This window comes from Pongo pygmaeus, chromosome X (genome assembly GCF_028885625.2).
Source record: "Pongo pygmaeus isolate AG05252 chromosome X, NHGRI_mPonPyg2-v2.0_pri, whole genome shotgun sequence".
NCBI lineage: Eukaryota > Metazoa > Chordata > Mammalia > Primates > Hominidae > Pongo > Pongo pygmaeus.
In genome coordinates this window covers 117077519-117092213 of record NC_072396.2, presented here as the reverse complement: position 1 = coordinate 117092213, position 14695 = coordinate 117077519, and the positions used below count along the sequence as shown (strand labels likewise).

Sequence of the window (14695 nt, the reverse complement as noted above, 5' to 3'; positions counted from 1 at the left end):
CTGGTAATAGGAAACAAGAGGGGAAGGAAAACGAAGGAGCGCTTCTCCTTCCTGCATTATTTTAAGCAGGCTTTGGTGGAAGCTGCTTTTCAGCATTTCTATTATTTGTTTTTCTTCCTCCCGCAGTGGGGCGGGGAGCTGCACTGGCTCTCCCACGCGTCTATGCCGCGCTGTTGCCGCAGATTATTATTGTAGTCTTTTGCAAAACCCTTTCCTTCTTCCCAGCCAGTCCCCGCGCAGACTCTCGGCTACGGCAACCCAGTCGTGCCCCTCTAGCGGGAAGGCGAGAGCGAGGGTCCCCTACTTTCGCCCGAGCTCCCGGACCCCGCGGTTCAATTGTTTGAAACTTCCCCGCCCCCCGGCCCCGCCTCTCTTCCGCGCTCCCCCCACTCCTCACTTCCAGAGTCCAGGCAGGCTCCCGCCCTTCTTTCCCCGCCCTCTACTCCGCCTTCCTCCCTAGTCCACCACCCCCCCGCCCTGCTCCGGGGCGGTCCTAGCCGCTCACCGCAAGAAGAAAAGCCACCCGTTCGTCCCCCTCCCCTACCTCCCATCCTTTGCCCAGGAGCTGCCTTGGCAGTCACGCCCCTTCCTTCCGAGGAGCTTTCTGGCTGCCTAAACTGGTAGACCCCCTGAATTACTCCTCCATCTCCGCTCTCTTTCGCCTCCTCTTCTCTTAGTTCTCTCCGCCTCCCCCTCAGCTACCACCACCTCCAGTCAGTCTCGCCTCCGACTATCCGCTGCTCCACCCTCTGGCCCGGTATCCTGCCTGTCCGCTGCCACCAAGGAGAGCCCGGACGGAGCAGCGAGGAGGGGAGCAGCCGGGAGTTGGGGCTTCCCCCCTGCCCATCCCTGGCCGCTGGCCCGGGACCGAAGCCACTTGAGCGAGCAGAGAGTCGTCACCTTGTCTTCGTTGCCTTCAGGGGTAGGAGACGCGTGGTTACTTTTCGCGGGGAACTGGGGCAGGAATCCATGGTGGCATGAACTTGGTCGTGCCCTCGGCGTGAGTGAATCGATCTAGGCGCGTGTGGGAATGCCCGTGTGTTCTACTTTCTTTGCAGCTCGCCATGAGTTTTTTTGGATGTGCAGCAAGTTAAATCGGTTAGAGTGTGCGCTGCTTTCCCGTCCTACTTCGGTGAGGAGATGCTAGTGGGTACCACTACTAGATGGTACTTTTACTTCTTTACCTCCTGGGGTTCTTGTGGGTCTCTAGGTAATTAATCACATTGAGGAGCTAAAGACCCGAGGGAAGCTGAAATCTGCATTTAGCCCAGCATGCATGTCAGTGCTTATCTCAGATAACTAGATAGATTTCTCCTAAGTGCTTAGGCTTGGGGTGGGGACCCACACTCCCTGAGGCGGGAGCAGGAGGGGTAGGACCGTGAATTCTTGAAGTTTTAAAGTCTGTGTGATCTAAAACAAGGCTACTCTTTGAGATGTGTGGTGGTAGTGGTAGTGCTTGTGGTGGTGGTGATAGTGGTGGTGAGGAGGGAGTTGCCCCTATCTGCTTTAGAAGATCCAAAGATGTTAGTAAATAGTTTTGGGGGATCTTGAGGGTGTCTTGAGGGTCCAAGCCTGGGCCACTGCACATTGGTGCTTCAACAGTAAGATGGGCTTCGTGGGTTTGTGAAAATGAAGAGAAAGAAAAGTGGGAGGGAAAATAACAGTCTTTAATAGACTGTGAGCAGTTCCTGGTAAATTGCCACTAATAATAATATAATGATTTGCATAAAGGGACTAAGTAGAATTAAATGAGCAAGAAAAGAGAAAGTTGGTGAGAAACAGCATTTTCAATCTTTAGTGTATGTTTTAGAACGAATTTTTCAACAACCTGGGATGTTTAGTTCATGAAGTTCTCCCTCCCCACCATGAAGAGTGGACGTTGGGAGGCAGTTTAAAACTTTTATGAATATAACCCTCTTCTCCCATTCAGAGAAGAAGATAATTAGTCACCATAATCTTCAATGATGAAGGGCTAAGGGTATTTAAGTCTCCTTGAGCTAGGCTTTGTGAAAAGTTCTTTCTCAGGCCAGCCTTTGTGAAGCCTTCTCAGTTAGACTTTTCAGCACCCTCATTTAGTAGCTAAGAATAGTTTGAAATGCCATTTTGGATGTGGTATACATTTTCATCCATCTCCCACCTATCTTCAATTGGACAAGTGCGTCAAGCTTGTAAGTGATGGTGTTCAAAGACTTATTACCGACATGTCCTTAACCCATTGCTTATTTGGGAACACATTATTTACATACATTTTAAAATAACTTTGGTTGATTTTAATGAGGGAGAAAGGAAAGTAGGAAGGTAGAGAAGGAACGTTACAGGGCGACAATTTTAAAGGCTATCCTGTTTCAGATCAGCTGGGAGGGAAAAGCTGGCCTGACCAAACTACATTTTATAACTGGCCTGGGACATTTTAACAGCCAGGTGGTTGTAGAGTAGTTGCCTCTATTTACAGATGATAACTAAGGTTCCAACTATTCTGTATGGGTTTATCCGGTGTCATTGACAGACACTTTCTGGCACTACATCATACTTCATTTTAAATTACTTCTTTCCTGGGAAAAGTTCGTGGCTTTGTAAAATTGAAAGTGGGTTTTCTACCTTCATGGTCTAGATGTGAAGTAAACCTCTGACCACAATGGTATGTGGAGTCACTTTTACATGAAATTTGTGGATCTGTTTACCTATTTAAAAGATTTTAGAAAGGGAATTTTAATAATTCATAGTCAATGCAGTTTTGGATTTGGAAATTAAAATCTCATTTCTGGTTTATGAAATTGGATTTATTAGACTAATTCCCAACTAGGACATTTGTAGAGTTGCTTTTTCTTTCTTAGGTTTTGTAAAGACCGCATCAGACTCTAGAATGCTTTAAGAATAGCCTAATCAGAAGGCAGGGGGATGGATACTATGACCTTGAGGTCCCATTGAGTGCCAGAATTCTAAGTGGGTACATCTGCTTCTGTGCCTCTCCCAAGAGCCCTCTCCCAGGGCCTGCGCCTTCTTTAAAAGGGTGTCTTTGTAATTAAGCGGCCCTTCTTCCCCATCCCCCTTTCTTCCTTTGATCCAGCTTTTTAAGGCCTTTTTTTCCATTTGGAGACAAGAGGGGTTTCTCACACTTTCCTGTTCCCCTCTTTACGCTTCTTTTCCTTTACCCCAGAAAAGTCCCCTGAAGTTCTCAGGATGGTTAGAAGTTGTTTTGTTTTGTTTGGGGCGTGGGGGTGGAGTGGGGGAATTGTTACCAATGAGGAGGAATAGAGGATATATTCCCTCTTGGGAAATGCTTGCGACCAGGTAGCCTCCTCCATGGAGACTGAGCATTTGGAATGCATGAGAACAGTCTATTCTTGGGGACTGTCTGGTAGAAATTGTCCTTTGCACCCATTAAGCCCAGCTTAAACACTGAAAGGGGTGGGGAGAGGTGTGTGTGGTCGTAGTGGAGCCTTTTAGGATGGTAAATGGGTAAATGTTTCCAAATCTCCTATTACATCATCTCTTTCTCCCATGGATTCAGTAGGTTTAGTGATCTGCTTGACAAGTTAATTAGCTGGGGACTAAACCAATTTGTTTAGAATTGTGATCCATTGATTTCCTGTCCCCAGGAATTTTTGTTGGTGTTTTACTATGATGTGTTGTCTTTAGTCTTACTTACTTTTCCCTCCTTGCTGCCTTTTGTGGACTTTGGTCCAAAATCTAGGGTTCCACCCCCAAGTCAAAGGTTAGAATTTTGTCCCAGGAACTAAGGGGGCATTAAACAGGCTGGCCATACTGCATTACTCTCCTCCATGGTGGGCTTCTGACCCCTTTTAACCCAGAGAAAGGAGGGAAGTCGCCCCTTCCACACACAACACACACAATCTGAACAAAAAAAAAAGAAAAAGAAAAAGAAAGAAAGAAAATAGGAGGTCATTTGCTTTATAAAAGAATCCACAACAGGTTTCTTTGTAAGTACTAGCTTTCCTAGTTAGTGCCTTTAAACTATGACTTGATATATAAAAATTCACTCTAACTGGGCCTTCTCGGAAGCATATTTATTGCATAAAGGAATACATAAGAATTTGTGATGATTATCGCTTAAATTAAGTGAGGCCATTATTTGGCCTTTGAAATCTTTTTGTTATATGGAATGGAGTTAGTTAATTGTCTAAATCATTCTGGCTTGTAATAATGCTGGCCACGTTAGCTCCGGCCTACAACTGCTTGCAGAAGAAAGCTAGTATTACTTTTTGAAAATAAATCAGACTTTATAGATTTTGAACAATTCTAAGGATGAGACTATCCACCCCATACAGGTAAAATGTTTTATTTCCAGTTACTGTATTTGACTAACTCAGGGATCCAGAAAGTTATTTCTAGTAAATAATGGCGACTGATGCCCCTTTTAACCTAAGAATCTGCAATAAGATTTCCTAGTGAGTCTATTGGTGAGAAGGACCTGGGCTCTAGGCCCAGCTGTAACTCGGTTTACTACCTCTGTTAAGTTTTTTTTTTTTTCCACTGTAAATTATGGGTTTGGACAGGGTAATTTTGAGAGCCAGTTCTTATACATTTATGGTTTTCTTTCTAGGCCTCAATATCTAGTATGAATGTGAATGATTGCTACTAGAATGAAGTGTAACAGTTGTTAGAAATTCAGTCATTTAGTCATCATGTTAAAAAAAAAAAAAGATCCTGTAAGGATATATGAATAAAGATGCATTATGTTTTATATTTTAACAAGCCAAAATTAAGAAGCTAAGACTCTGTCCAAAACTTCAAGAATTCCATCATCCTAACAGATCACCTGCTTTCATTTTTTCTAGTTCCTTTCAAGTCCTGGTTCCTGTACTAACATGAATTTTAGATAATTGGAGCCACAGATATATACAATGTTGCTTTTCAATAAGAGCCCACCTAAGACTTAGCTTTGTAAACCCATGTGGAGGAACGAAGTCAGAATCTGACCGAGGACACATGAAGATTCCCATATATTTTGTTTCTCAGATGCCAGGAGAGGCTAATGGATATAATAAGTAATCCCTAAACAATCTCTGTGATTCAGGAGTTGTTCATGTATTTAGCAAGGCTGTTAATTTAATTCCTTTGACCTCCTGTTATCCCTCCCCCATTCTTGTTAATAACAACAACAACAAAACTAGGGTCCACTGTTTACTTTGTCTAAATCATTGGCAATGATTTTTAAATCACTGTATGGTGAAATCCCATCAAGTGAGTATAAATTTGAGTGGAATATGAAATCTCTGGAATGAGAAAGGAGAAGCAGGAAAGCACAAATATACTTGTTTTGTAGCATGGAAAATAATATGTTTAAATTAGACTAAAAGATAGCAAACTAAGGATTTTAGACAGTTAAATAAAAGACATGAAGGGCAGCAGCAGAATGGCCCACACGTAATGGGTTCTTCATCTGAGGTTTTCACCATGTAGTGAAAGTTGTTTCATAGTTCTTTAATTTTCCTTTGATAACAAAGGTGTGGTATACATGTGATCTCTAAGATTTGATGGATTCGCCGGGCATGGTGGCTCACACCTGTAATCCCAGCAATTTGGGAGGCAGAGGCAAGCGGATCACCTAAGGTCAGGAGTTCAAGACCAGCCTGACCAACATGGTGAAACCCCTGTCTCTACTAAAAATACATAATTACCTGGGTATGGTGGCGCATGCCTGTAATCCCAGCTACTCGGGAAACTGAGGAATAAATTGCTTGAACCTGGGAGGAGGAGGTTGCAGTAAGCCAAGATCACACCATTGCACTCCAGCCTGGGCAACAAGAGCAAAACTCCGTTTCAAAAAAAAAAAAGAGATTTGATGGATTCATTCCTGGAAACCAGTGGCTCATCATAAATTAGATTAAATTTCTCTAACTGGAATAGAAAGTGTGGTATGGGTTTTTAGTATTTAGAAAGTAGCAAATGAGAAACAGGAACTTTTTTTTTTGTAATATATGATCCTGGAGAAAATGCAAATGGGTGTATTTGCCAATGTTTCCTAGGGCAATTCTTGAAAATCTACTCTTTTAAGTCTGTGGGCTTGCCTTGACATTTGTAAAGGCACTTTCACTCTTGCCCTAACTCCATGAAATATCATTAGCCTGTGTGACTTGAAGCCAGGATCTGGTTTTCTCTGCCCAGCCCCTCTCTGGCTTACCATGTGACCAAGGGTAAATGAATTAGCTGCTCTAAGCTTCAGTTACCCTTCTGGGAAGCAAGGATATTAATACCTCACAGAGGTGTTTCGGCATGCTTCATATTGGGCACATGCTTTGAGGTCATTGGATGAAAGGTGTTTGCATGATGGCAGAGCAGGCTTATTATAGGGTCTTGAGCAGGTGTTCCTTTTTAATGAGCTTTGCTCTCTTATACAGTGCCCTTTGGTGCCCCATTGCCTTACTGACTGTAATTACCATTAACCCAACATTTGTATTATTGGCCCTCTCGGTTTTTTGGAAAAAAAAATTAAACAGTTTTGTACTGTGTGGTAAGTTGAGATACAAATAAGAGGACCCTAGCATCTTACAGGGTGGTGAAAAATAGCTTCAAAAAGAAACGTTAGTTGAAAAGAGCTATAGAGATCAGTGAGTTATTCAAAGCTCCTCCAAAAGATGAAAAAGAATAAAGCAAACGTCTGTGTGTGTGTGCATGCGCGTTTTAAGGGAGAAAGTTTTCAGTAATATTTGCTTGTGACACATACTGATGATAGCCAGTAACTGAAACCCAGCCATTGTAGTGTTTTATACACAGCTGGATTTTATTAATGATGGAATATTTATGCTTGCTGTACAATTCGTGGCTCATTTCCATGTGTATGTCAGAACTTAAATACCCCCAAAAGAAACATTAAGATAACATGAAATATAAATGTGGCCAAGCTAGAAAGGGTGGATTTGGTGGAGAGTCTCCCTTATTCTTATTGGTGTCACATCAGATCACAATAACTGTGCCGCCCCCCCTACCAACCTTAGGCATTGATACTGATCTTTTTTTCCCCTTATATATACCCCATAGCAAACTTCACATTTCAATCTTTTTGATATGGACAGATGATCTGCTCTCCTCTTTATAATGCAGATAAAACTGATGTATGTGTTTTTTAAGAGCATATTTTCCCTGCACATGCTTCTCATTATCCGAGAGGCCTGGACTCAATCAGTAAAGGAGCAGAGAAACCACATAATTGAAAGGAGAATGACGGTGGTGCATACTTGGAATATTTGTGGGAAGGGGATTGCTGACATCAGAAAATGTAGTGGCCTGAGTGTTAACAGCATTGAAGAGAAATCAACTTTCTGTGTTTCTGTGTATTGAAAATTATTTTTAAGGGAATAAAAATATGGGCCAGGTTTGACATCCTTTTATGAAGTTGCCCTGGAAACTTTGATGAAGATTGTTAAAGAATAGCTCAATTAAAACCTTCCCCATTAGGAAGCTAATTAGTACATCCCTTACTCATTTTGGTTGTTTTCAAGGGGCATGTATTTGCATTGAATTAGTGACATTTGTTCCATGTGATAGCAAACTAAGATTAAAAATCACAGATGGGGAAAATTATTTAGATTGCCTGTTTTGAAGAAACCTAATTTCCTCTTTATTACATTTAGATTTTCAGTTCAGATTTTTGTTTTACTATGTTTATATACAATGATCACATTTTAGTGTGGTAGCCAGTTTTGCTTTCTGGATCATGGGCTGTAAACCAAAGCTTATTTGAATTTCCCTTATGAATTAGGGAAATAGAACAAATGACAATAAACCATTTTATTAAGGTAAGATTTCATTTTTTTCTTCTACAATTAGTTTCTCTTTGGTCTGTGTGTGTGCGCCTGAGAGAGAGAGAGTAGGGGAGGCAGATTGTTTTTTTAAAAAGCAAACAGTTTTTGAAGCTAAGAAAATTTTGATGACCCCCCTTTACTCCCAGGAACATTCTATCTGCCTCAGGCTGCCAGTTGGGCTTTGGTTAGGGGAATATGATGAATTTTCTGACCTGATGCTTTCTGTGACCAGGCTAAGCGGTTCTCCCTTGGAAGCCTGAAGGAAAGAGGTTATGGTGAGAACAGGAGTGCAAGATTTCTAGCAGGTTCTTTTTACTGTACTCCACCTTTTTTTAGGGGGGTAAGTACTTGCTTCTGGGATTTTAGGGCCATTTGCAGTAGAGTCAATGCTCTATAGCTAAATATAAAATATGGGCCGGTTGTGGCCCTCCTTTTCCCCCATCACTTTAGGTGACGGTCATTCTGTACCTAGGTTCCCATATGCTGTGCCCACGGTGTAGGTGTATGCCCGCAGTAGTTTGTGCAAGTGAGAAAGTTAGCTGGGTTATATGATTTGTGGTTTAATCTCACCTTAGTCCTTCTTGGGAAGGCAGGGTTTAGATTCAGTTCTGCAATGGCACCTCAGGCAAGGCAGGTTCCCTGTGCTTGCAAGGCAAACAGCAGGAGGAGGAGGGGCTGCCTTCTGCCTTCAGAGAGTGACTCAGGCCCTTCGGTATGAAGATATGAAATGCTGGCTCCTGTCCATACACCTGCTGGATGCCACACCTGCAGTCAGCACCTGAGCCCCACTCAGACACAAAAACCAGACTGAAGGCAGATGGGGCTCCCTTGAAAAGGGGCACAGCGAAACAGGGAGCTCTCAATTATGTTTGTAGAGCCCCACTGGGAACTGGGTTTAGTCATCCCAGTGTTGGCGTGGGGAAACAGATTACTGTCTTTTAAATGCAGCTCACTCACTTGCTCAAGATACTGTTGGAGTGTTTCAGGAGTTTGCTTTCCTAATGAATTTCTCTTGTGAACTGTCCTCTTAAAAACTGGAGAGGCAATTCTGTGGAGGGTTGTGTCTTAGAACCAAGCATAGGGCAGGAAGTCGCAAGACCTAGGTTCCAATGCTGGCCCTGCCAATGGGCAACAGTGAAATTCTGGTCCAATTAGTTATGATTAGCTATCTGTTCTGGACTTGAGCTTCCCTCTCCAGTTCTAAAATGGAATTAATCACATCTGCCTTTATTTCCCCACAGAGCTGCTGAGAAGGACAAATAAGATAGCAGAAGTGAAAGAGCTTTTTTGTCTTCTTAGAAGGAAGGCTGAGAAACTAAAGGTAATAATAACATTATTATTATTGTTATTCCGTGTCTTTCTTTGTTTTCTTCTCCTGCTGTGGCCTCTAGCAAAGTTTTGGGGAAGTTATCATTCACTCAGTATGCAACTATTAAGCACATTTTATGTACCAGTTAATGTTTTAGGTATTGGGATGGATACAATGAAAAATCATGCACCCAGCCCATGCCCTCTAAGATCTTACAGTCTAGCAACTTCCATTTCCATTTCTGGCTCAACCCGTAACAGTGATTGCTACCGGGGCACTCAGAAGCTTAAAAGGTGAGAGTTAACTTCTTTTTTTCTCTCCACACTACAGCTGGGGATTTCTGTCCCTGGAGCTGTGTATTGCAAGGTCTAGCTTGGAGATATATGGGAGGAAAGGCCATCGGGATAAATAAAGGAATTTCTTTCCCTCCCACATTTGCAAAGTACCTAACCCTTGAATGATCTTTTTTTTTTTTTTTTTCCCAGAAGTCCATGTTTAGTTTCATCCTGGGTTCTGTTCTGTTCCTAGTCAATATGGTCCAGCCCTGTCTTATGACCTTAGCTGTCATCCATATGCTAATGACTCCCAAAGATATATCTCAACCTATCTTTGATGTTAAATTGGTCATCACACTCCATGTCTTCTACTCAGCTCATAGGTTTTTGGTGTTTTCCTCCTCTTGGGAGCTTTTTCAGGTAGCCCAGGGTTTTTTGCAGAGCCCTGTGTGTTGCCGGAGCTATCGGCTCATACCTCTGTTTTTCCATTGAATTGGGCCTCCTCTGCCTGACTGGGAGCTACTCAAGGACTGGGCTCTCTTTTCATTTATTTATTTATTTATTTATTTATTTATTTATTTATTGCCACCCTAGGGCTTACCTAGCACAATGTCTGGCTACAGTAAGTGCTCAACAAAAGTTTATGGAAAATTTGCTGTGATAACTGTCATCATAGAGAATTCATTTTCCATATTGAGCAGAGTTGAGGTCAGGAATAGATGGAGAGGGATTAGGGAAAAATCTTCAAAGAGAAGATGGACAGCAGAACTGCCTTATTTTGAGAGTTCTGGCTAAGAAGTCATGGAAAGAATGCCTGTTGTGTCCACTCCTGTTAAACCAGGGGCATCTCTGACCTATTGCCTTCCCTGCTTTAGGACCGGATGACTTTTAGGATCAGGTCTGCAAATCAACCTCTGTCTATAATACATTGACCATTTAAGACAGGTGTCACTTAGTCATCTAGTATTAAACAGGGCTGACCTTAAATGTGCCACCTTAACTGAGGCTGAAAATAGAGCTACATACACAAGTTCATTGATCATGCCTGCTTAGTTCTATACAGCAAAATGTCCCTTAAGATGTATTGAAGATTGGGATCTAAAAACTGACAAATTCAGTTCTCAGAATGTAAGCAGGTTGGGTCACAAGAACTGAATGTCTTCAAGCTGACTGTCAGATCTTTCCAAGGGCAAAAATGAAAGATGATATAAGCTATTACAGGCAGGCCATGAACCTGTTCTCACCCACCTGATGCTTTTACTAATTAGCTTCTTGGCTGGGTGGCAATTTGGGGCAAGTGCATGCAAGCTGGATTCACAGGGGAGCCCGCATTCCACTCTGCCATTTTGCAAGCCACTGGGATACTACACTGCTTCTCTTGGCTTCTTTCCCTCCCAGGAGCCCTGCTCTGCCCTGGTGGAAAAATGAGAGCGGGAGAATTTTTCATTAAATGAGGGAGGGATTTCATGGGACTCTGGTGTTTTGCTAATTTTATTTTTTAGTGGGTTGTCTAAAAACATTTATGCTTCTTGACCCATCAGTTTCACTTCTGGGATTCTATCATGAAGAAACAATCTACAATATTGAAAAAGGTTAAATCACAAAGATGTTTTTGTAACATTATTTAGATTAGCATAAAATTGGAAGCAATTTACATGTCTTAGTAATTGAAGAATGGGTAAGTGAATGCTGATACACTTGTTTAATGCACTATTATGCAGCCATTACGATGTTATGAAGTTATGCCACAACATGGAAAAAGTATTTATGGTAAGGTGAAATGCAGGATCCAAAATTACATCTTGTTAATAATTCATTGCTTTGTAAAAACACAAATACACATAGGAAAACTAAAGGAAATATAATGTTAACAGTGCTTAAGTTGAGGTGCTGGGATTATAAGTGATTTTTTTCTTTATTAAAAATAAATGCATGCTGTGCTTATATTACTTGTAAAATAAAATATAAGTAGATACGAAAATGGGTGGTCTGGCATTGGCAGTTAAAGATTGGTTAAGCAGGCAGCTTCTAGGTATATTCTTAAACTTTTCTCATTTTAGGCTCCATCTAATTACAGGGACCCTTTATATTTTTCCCGAGATAATAAAGAAGGGGATGTGATGGCGTGGTCTACTCCTCTTTTGGAATGGATGTGTGTGCTGGGGGATAGAGGGAGGTGGCAACAGGATTCTCCTTGCTACCCAGTATGTCACTGCTCACATCCACTTCAGGGTTGATCACCTTTGTTGCCTATAAACATGTTTAAGGTAATTGCTTCAGAGCAAAGCAAAGTCAAACTGGGACCAAAAATGACCAAGACCTTGAGTTACCGTCCCAGAAACGGATCTCTCACACTGATCCTCAGTAAGATTTGGAAATGCCAAGGCCTTTCTGTGGTTCTTAAAATAATTTTTCAACCTAATCTAATAGGGTGTTGCAAAAATAATTGTGGTGTTTCCAATAGAGTGTATTAAGCCGTCCTTGCATTGCTATAAAGAAGTACCGGATACAGGGTAATTTATAAAGAAAAGAGTTTTAATGGGCTTTATGGGAAGCATGGTGTGAACATCTACTTGGCTTCGGGGCGGAGGCCTCAGGAAGCTTGCAATCATGGCAGAAGGCGATGGGGGAGCAGGCACATCACATGGCAAAAGCAAGAGCAAGAGACAATGGGGGAAGGTGCCACACATTTTTAAACAACCAGATCTCATGAGAACTCACTCACTATCAGAACAGCACCAAGGAGATCTGCCCCCATGATCCAATCACCTCCCACCAAACCTCAGAATTCAACATGATATTTGGGCAGGGACACACATCCAAACTATATCATAGAGGTAGAGATAGGAACAAAAAAGAGTTGGGGCTGACTCTTCTCTTAAGCCTTTTCTTGACCTTACTAGTGCTAGAGTTAAGTAAGAGCAAATGCCAAGCTGGTATGATGTTGAACAGACCTGGAACAGGGGGCCTGGAAACATCCATCTGTGGAGGTTCATGTTGCTGTTCAATCCACCTCACATCTTAGCCTAAAAAGCGAATTTGCAAAGCCTTTCTATAGTAGTACTTCTAGCTAAACACTTCCCCCTTACTGCCTTGAATTTTCCTTCCTTCCATTAACATTTTACTTCCAATGGAACTGGAAAATCAGTGGTAGCATTAAAGCAGGTTTATAGTCTTTTAAAATCAGGGTCAATTCTATGTAATAAATAGTTATTAAGCATCTCCTTTATACAAGCAAATAATGCTAGATAATATGTTGTAGTGGAAGGGCTCTTGCCCTAGGCATTATAAAAACTTTCATTTTGGTCCTGGCCCTCTCTTACCCTTTGAGGCCCTGGCATCTTCATCTATACAAGAAGAGGGTGGGACCACTGGGTGGTCTCCCTTTCCAGTTCTGGCTTTCAATGATCTAAGGACCCCTGTGTAGTAGACTGAGTTGCAAATAAAGTTTTTTTTGTTTTTTTTTTTTTTTAAAAAACAACCTTTCTTCATAAAATTGCTGTACACTTCTAAAAAAAAAAAAGGCTACTTTGAAATAACAATTATAGTAATAGCTTACTTTTATTGAGGCCTTACTATGTGCCAGGCTCCATGCTTAGCACTTTACATGGATTAATTGCCTTAATCTTTTTAACAACCCTATCTAGAATGAACACCATTATCCGTATTTTGCAGATGATGAAATTGAGACTTGGGAGATCAGGAGACATGTACAAGGTCTGTTAGTCAGCCATACATCCAGGATTTAAACTTGGGCAGTGGGACTCTAGCCCAGACTCTGTGCCACGGTGCTTATGATGCCTATCCATTGAGATAACCTGCAAAAGGACCATTGTTTTTCACATCCTAAATGAAGTGAATTGGTATCTTGGGTTGCAAGACTGTTGGGAAAGTTATTCTCTAGGGTACTTTGGCTACAATATGGACCAACCTGAGAGAACATAAGAATTTACTGGGGCCTCTCACTTTTTGTGAGAGGTTATGTGTGTGTGTGTTTGCACAAATACATACACATAGGTACAGGGAAAACTTTGAACTGACCCTCTTCCATTTATCTGGGAGTCAAATTGGATGAAACAAGTTGACCAAGATTTAGCAGAGAAACAGCTTTCTTAGACTTAGATTCTTTATCCTGGTTGGTAGAATGAGAGGTAGGGGCAGAATGTGGGAGGGTGTAGAAGAGGGGATAGAAAGAAGATCTTATAGGCATATTGCAAAATTTATTTGAAGGGTGGGAATTTGGTCTGTCCTGACCACCTTGTAATGTTAATTTTCTGGGACTTGTCTTGGGAAACATCTGGGCCTTCATTAATGTGTTTTGGCTCAACCTCACAGGTGTATTGGGAGAGGCCAATGACTGCAAATGGGGTAAGACTTTAGCTCGGCCTTGCTTCCCTGTTGTTGTTATAGAAGAGTTGATTATATAGATTGAAATTGCATTTTTAAAGACAGAACCGCAGTTATTCTTTTTTTCCTATCAAATATTCTCAGAGACAGTCTGTGTGCCCAGGACAAACAAGGTTATTTTTTTGATTGAAGATGATGTCAGACCCCTGGCAGTGGCATGATTAAAGCTATAGGGAGATTAAAGGTTATAGAGTTCATACTGTTTTAGTTCTTGTGCATGAAACAAGGAGTCTTTTCCTTTCCTTTCTCAAATAAATGGAGTAGTGTTTTCCTCATTATGTGACTCTCTTGACATGTAGATGAACATAAGTTCTTTAAGAAAAAAATAGTAAACTGGAGAGGACTCTGCAAAGCTTTTTTCTTAGGCTGATTTCTTTTTCTCTTTTAAACAGAGGCAAAGATGGCAGGAGGGGGTGAGAGGGTAGAGGAACGATCTGTGTCCAGTTAACATAAAGTGATTTGGGTTTTGAAAAGGATATGGAGGGGCCGAGCGTGGTGGCTCACGCCTGTAATCCCAACACCTTGGGAGACCGAGGCAGGCAGATCCCTGAGGTCAGGAGTTCAAGACCAGCCTGGCCAACATGGCAAAACCCTGTCTCTACTAAAAATATGAAAATCAGCCAGGCATGGTGACACGTGCCTGTAATCCTGGCTACATAGGAGGCTGAGGCAGGAGAATCACTTGAACCCGGGAGGCAGAGGTTGCAGTGAGCCGAGATCCCACCACTGCACTCCAGCCTGGGTGACAGAGCAAGACTCCATCTCAAAAATAGATAAATAAATAAGTAAGAAAAGGATACAGAGGACAGAATTAAGAGAAGAGAGTAAGACCTTGCATGAGAAAAGTTTTCTCAATGAAGAGCTGAGTATCAGGAGAAAGTCAGTAATATCAGCATGAAGAATCTAAATAGTACTGGAAAAGAATCATATGGTAGTTT

At 41.8% G+C, this 14695-nt stretch overlaps 1 protein-coding gene across 2 annotated transcripts in view; it reads left to right on the top strand.

Moving 5' to 3' along the window:
* The first annotated feature begins 488 nt into the window (after nt 1-488).
* AMOT (angiomotin) overlaps nt 489-14695 on the top strand; it is a 66093-nt gene continuing 51886 nt past the window's right edge. The window contains exons 1-3 of one of the 2 annotated variants that reach the window (XM_063660837.1): nt 489-922; nt 7999-8106; nt 9008-9087. The gene's annotated coding sequence lies outside the window, so the exon portion shown is untranslated. The remainder of the gene's footprint in view (nt 923-7998; nt 8107-9007; nt 9088-14695) is intronic. The other variant, XM_054472748.2, reaches the window with a different exon arrangement.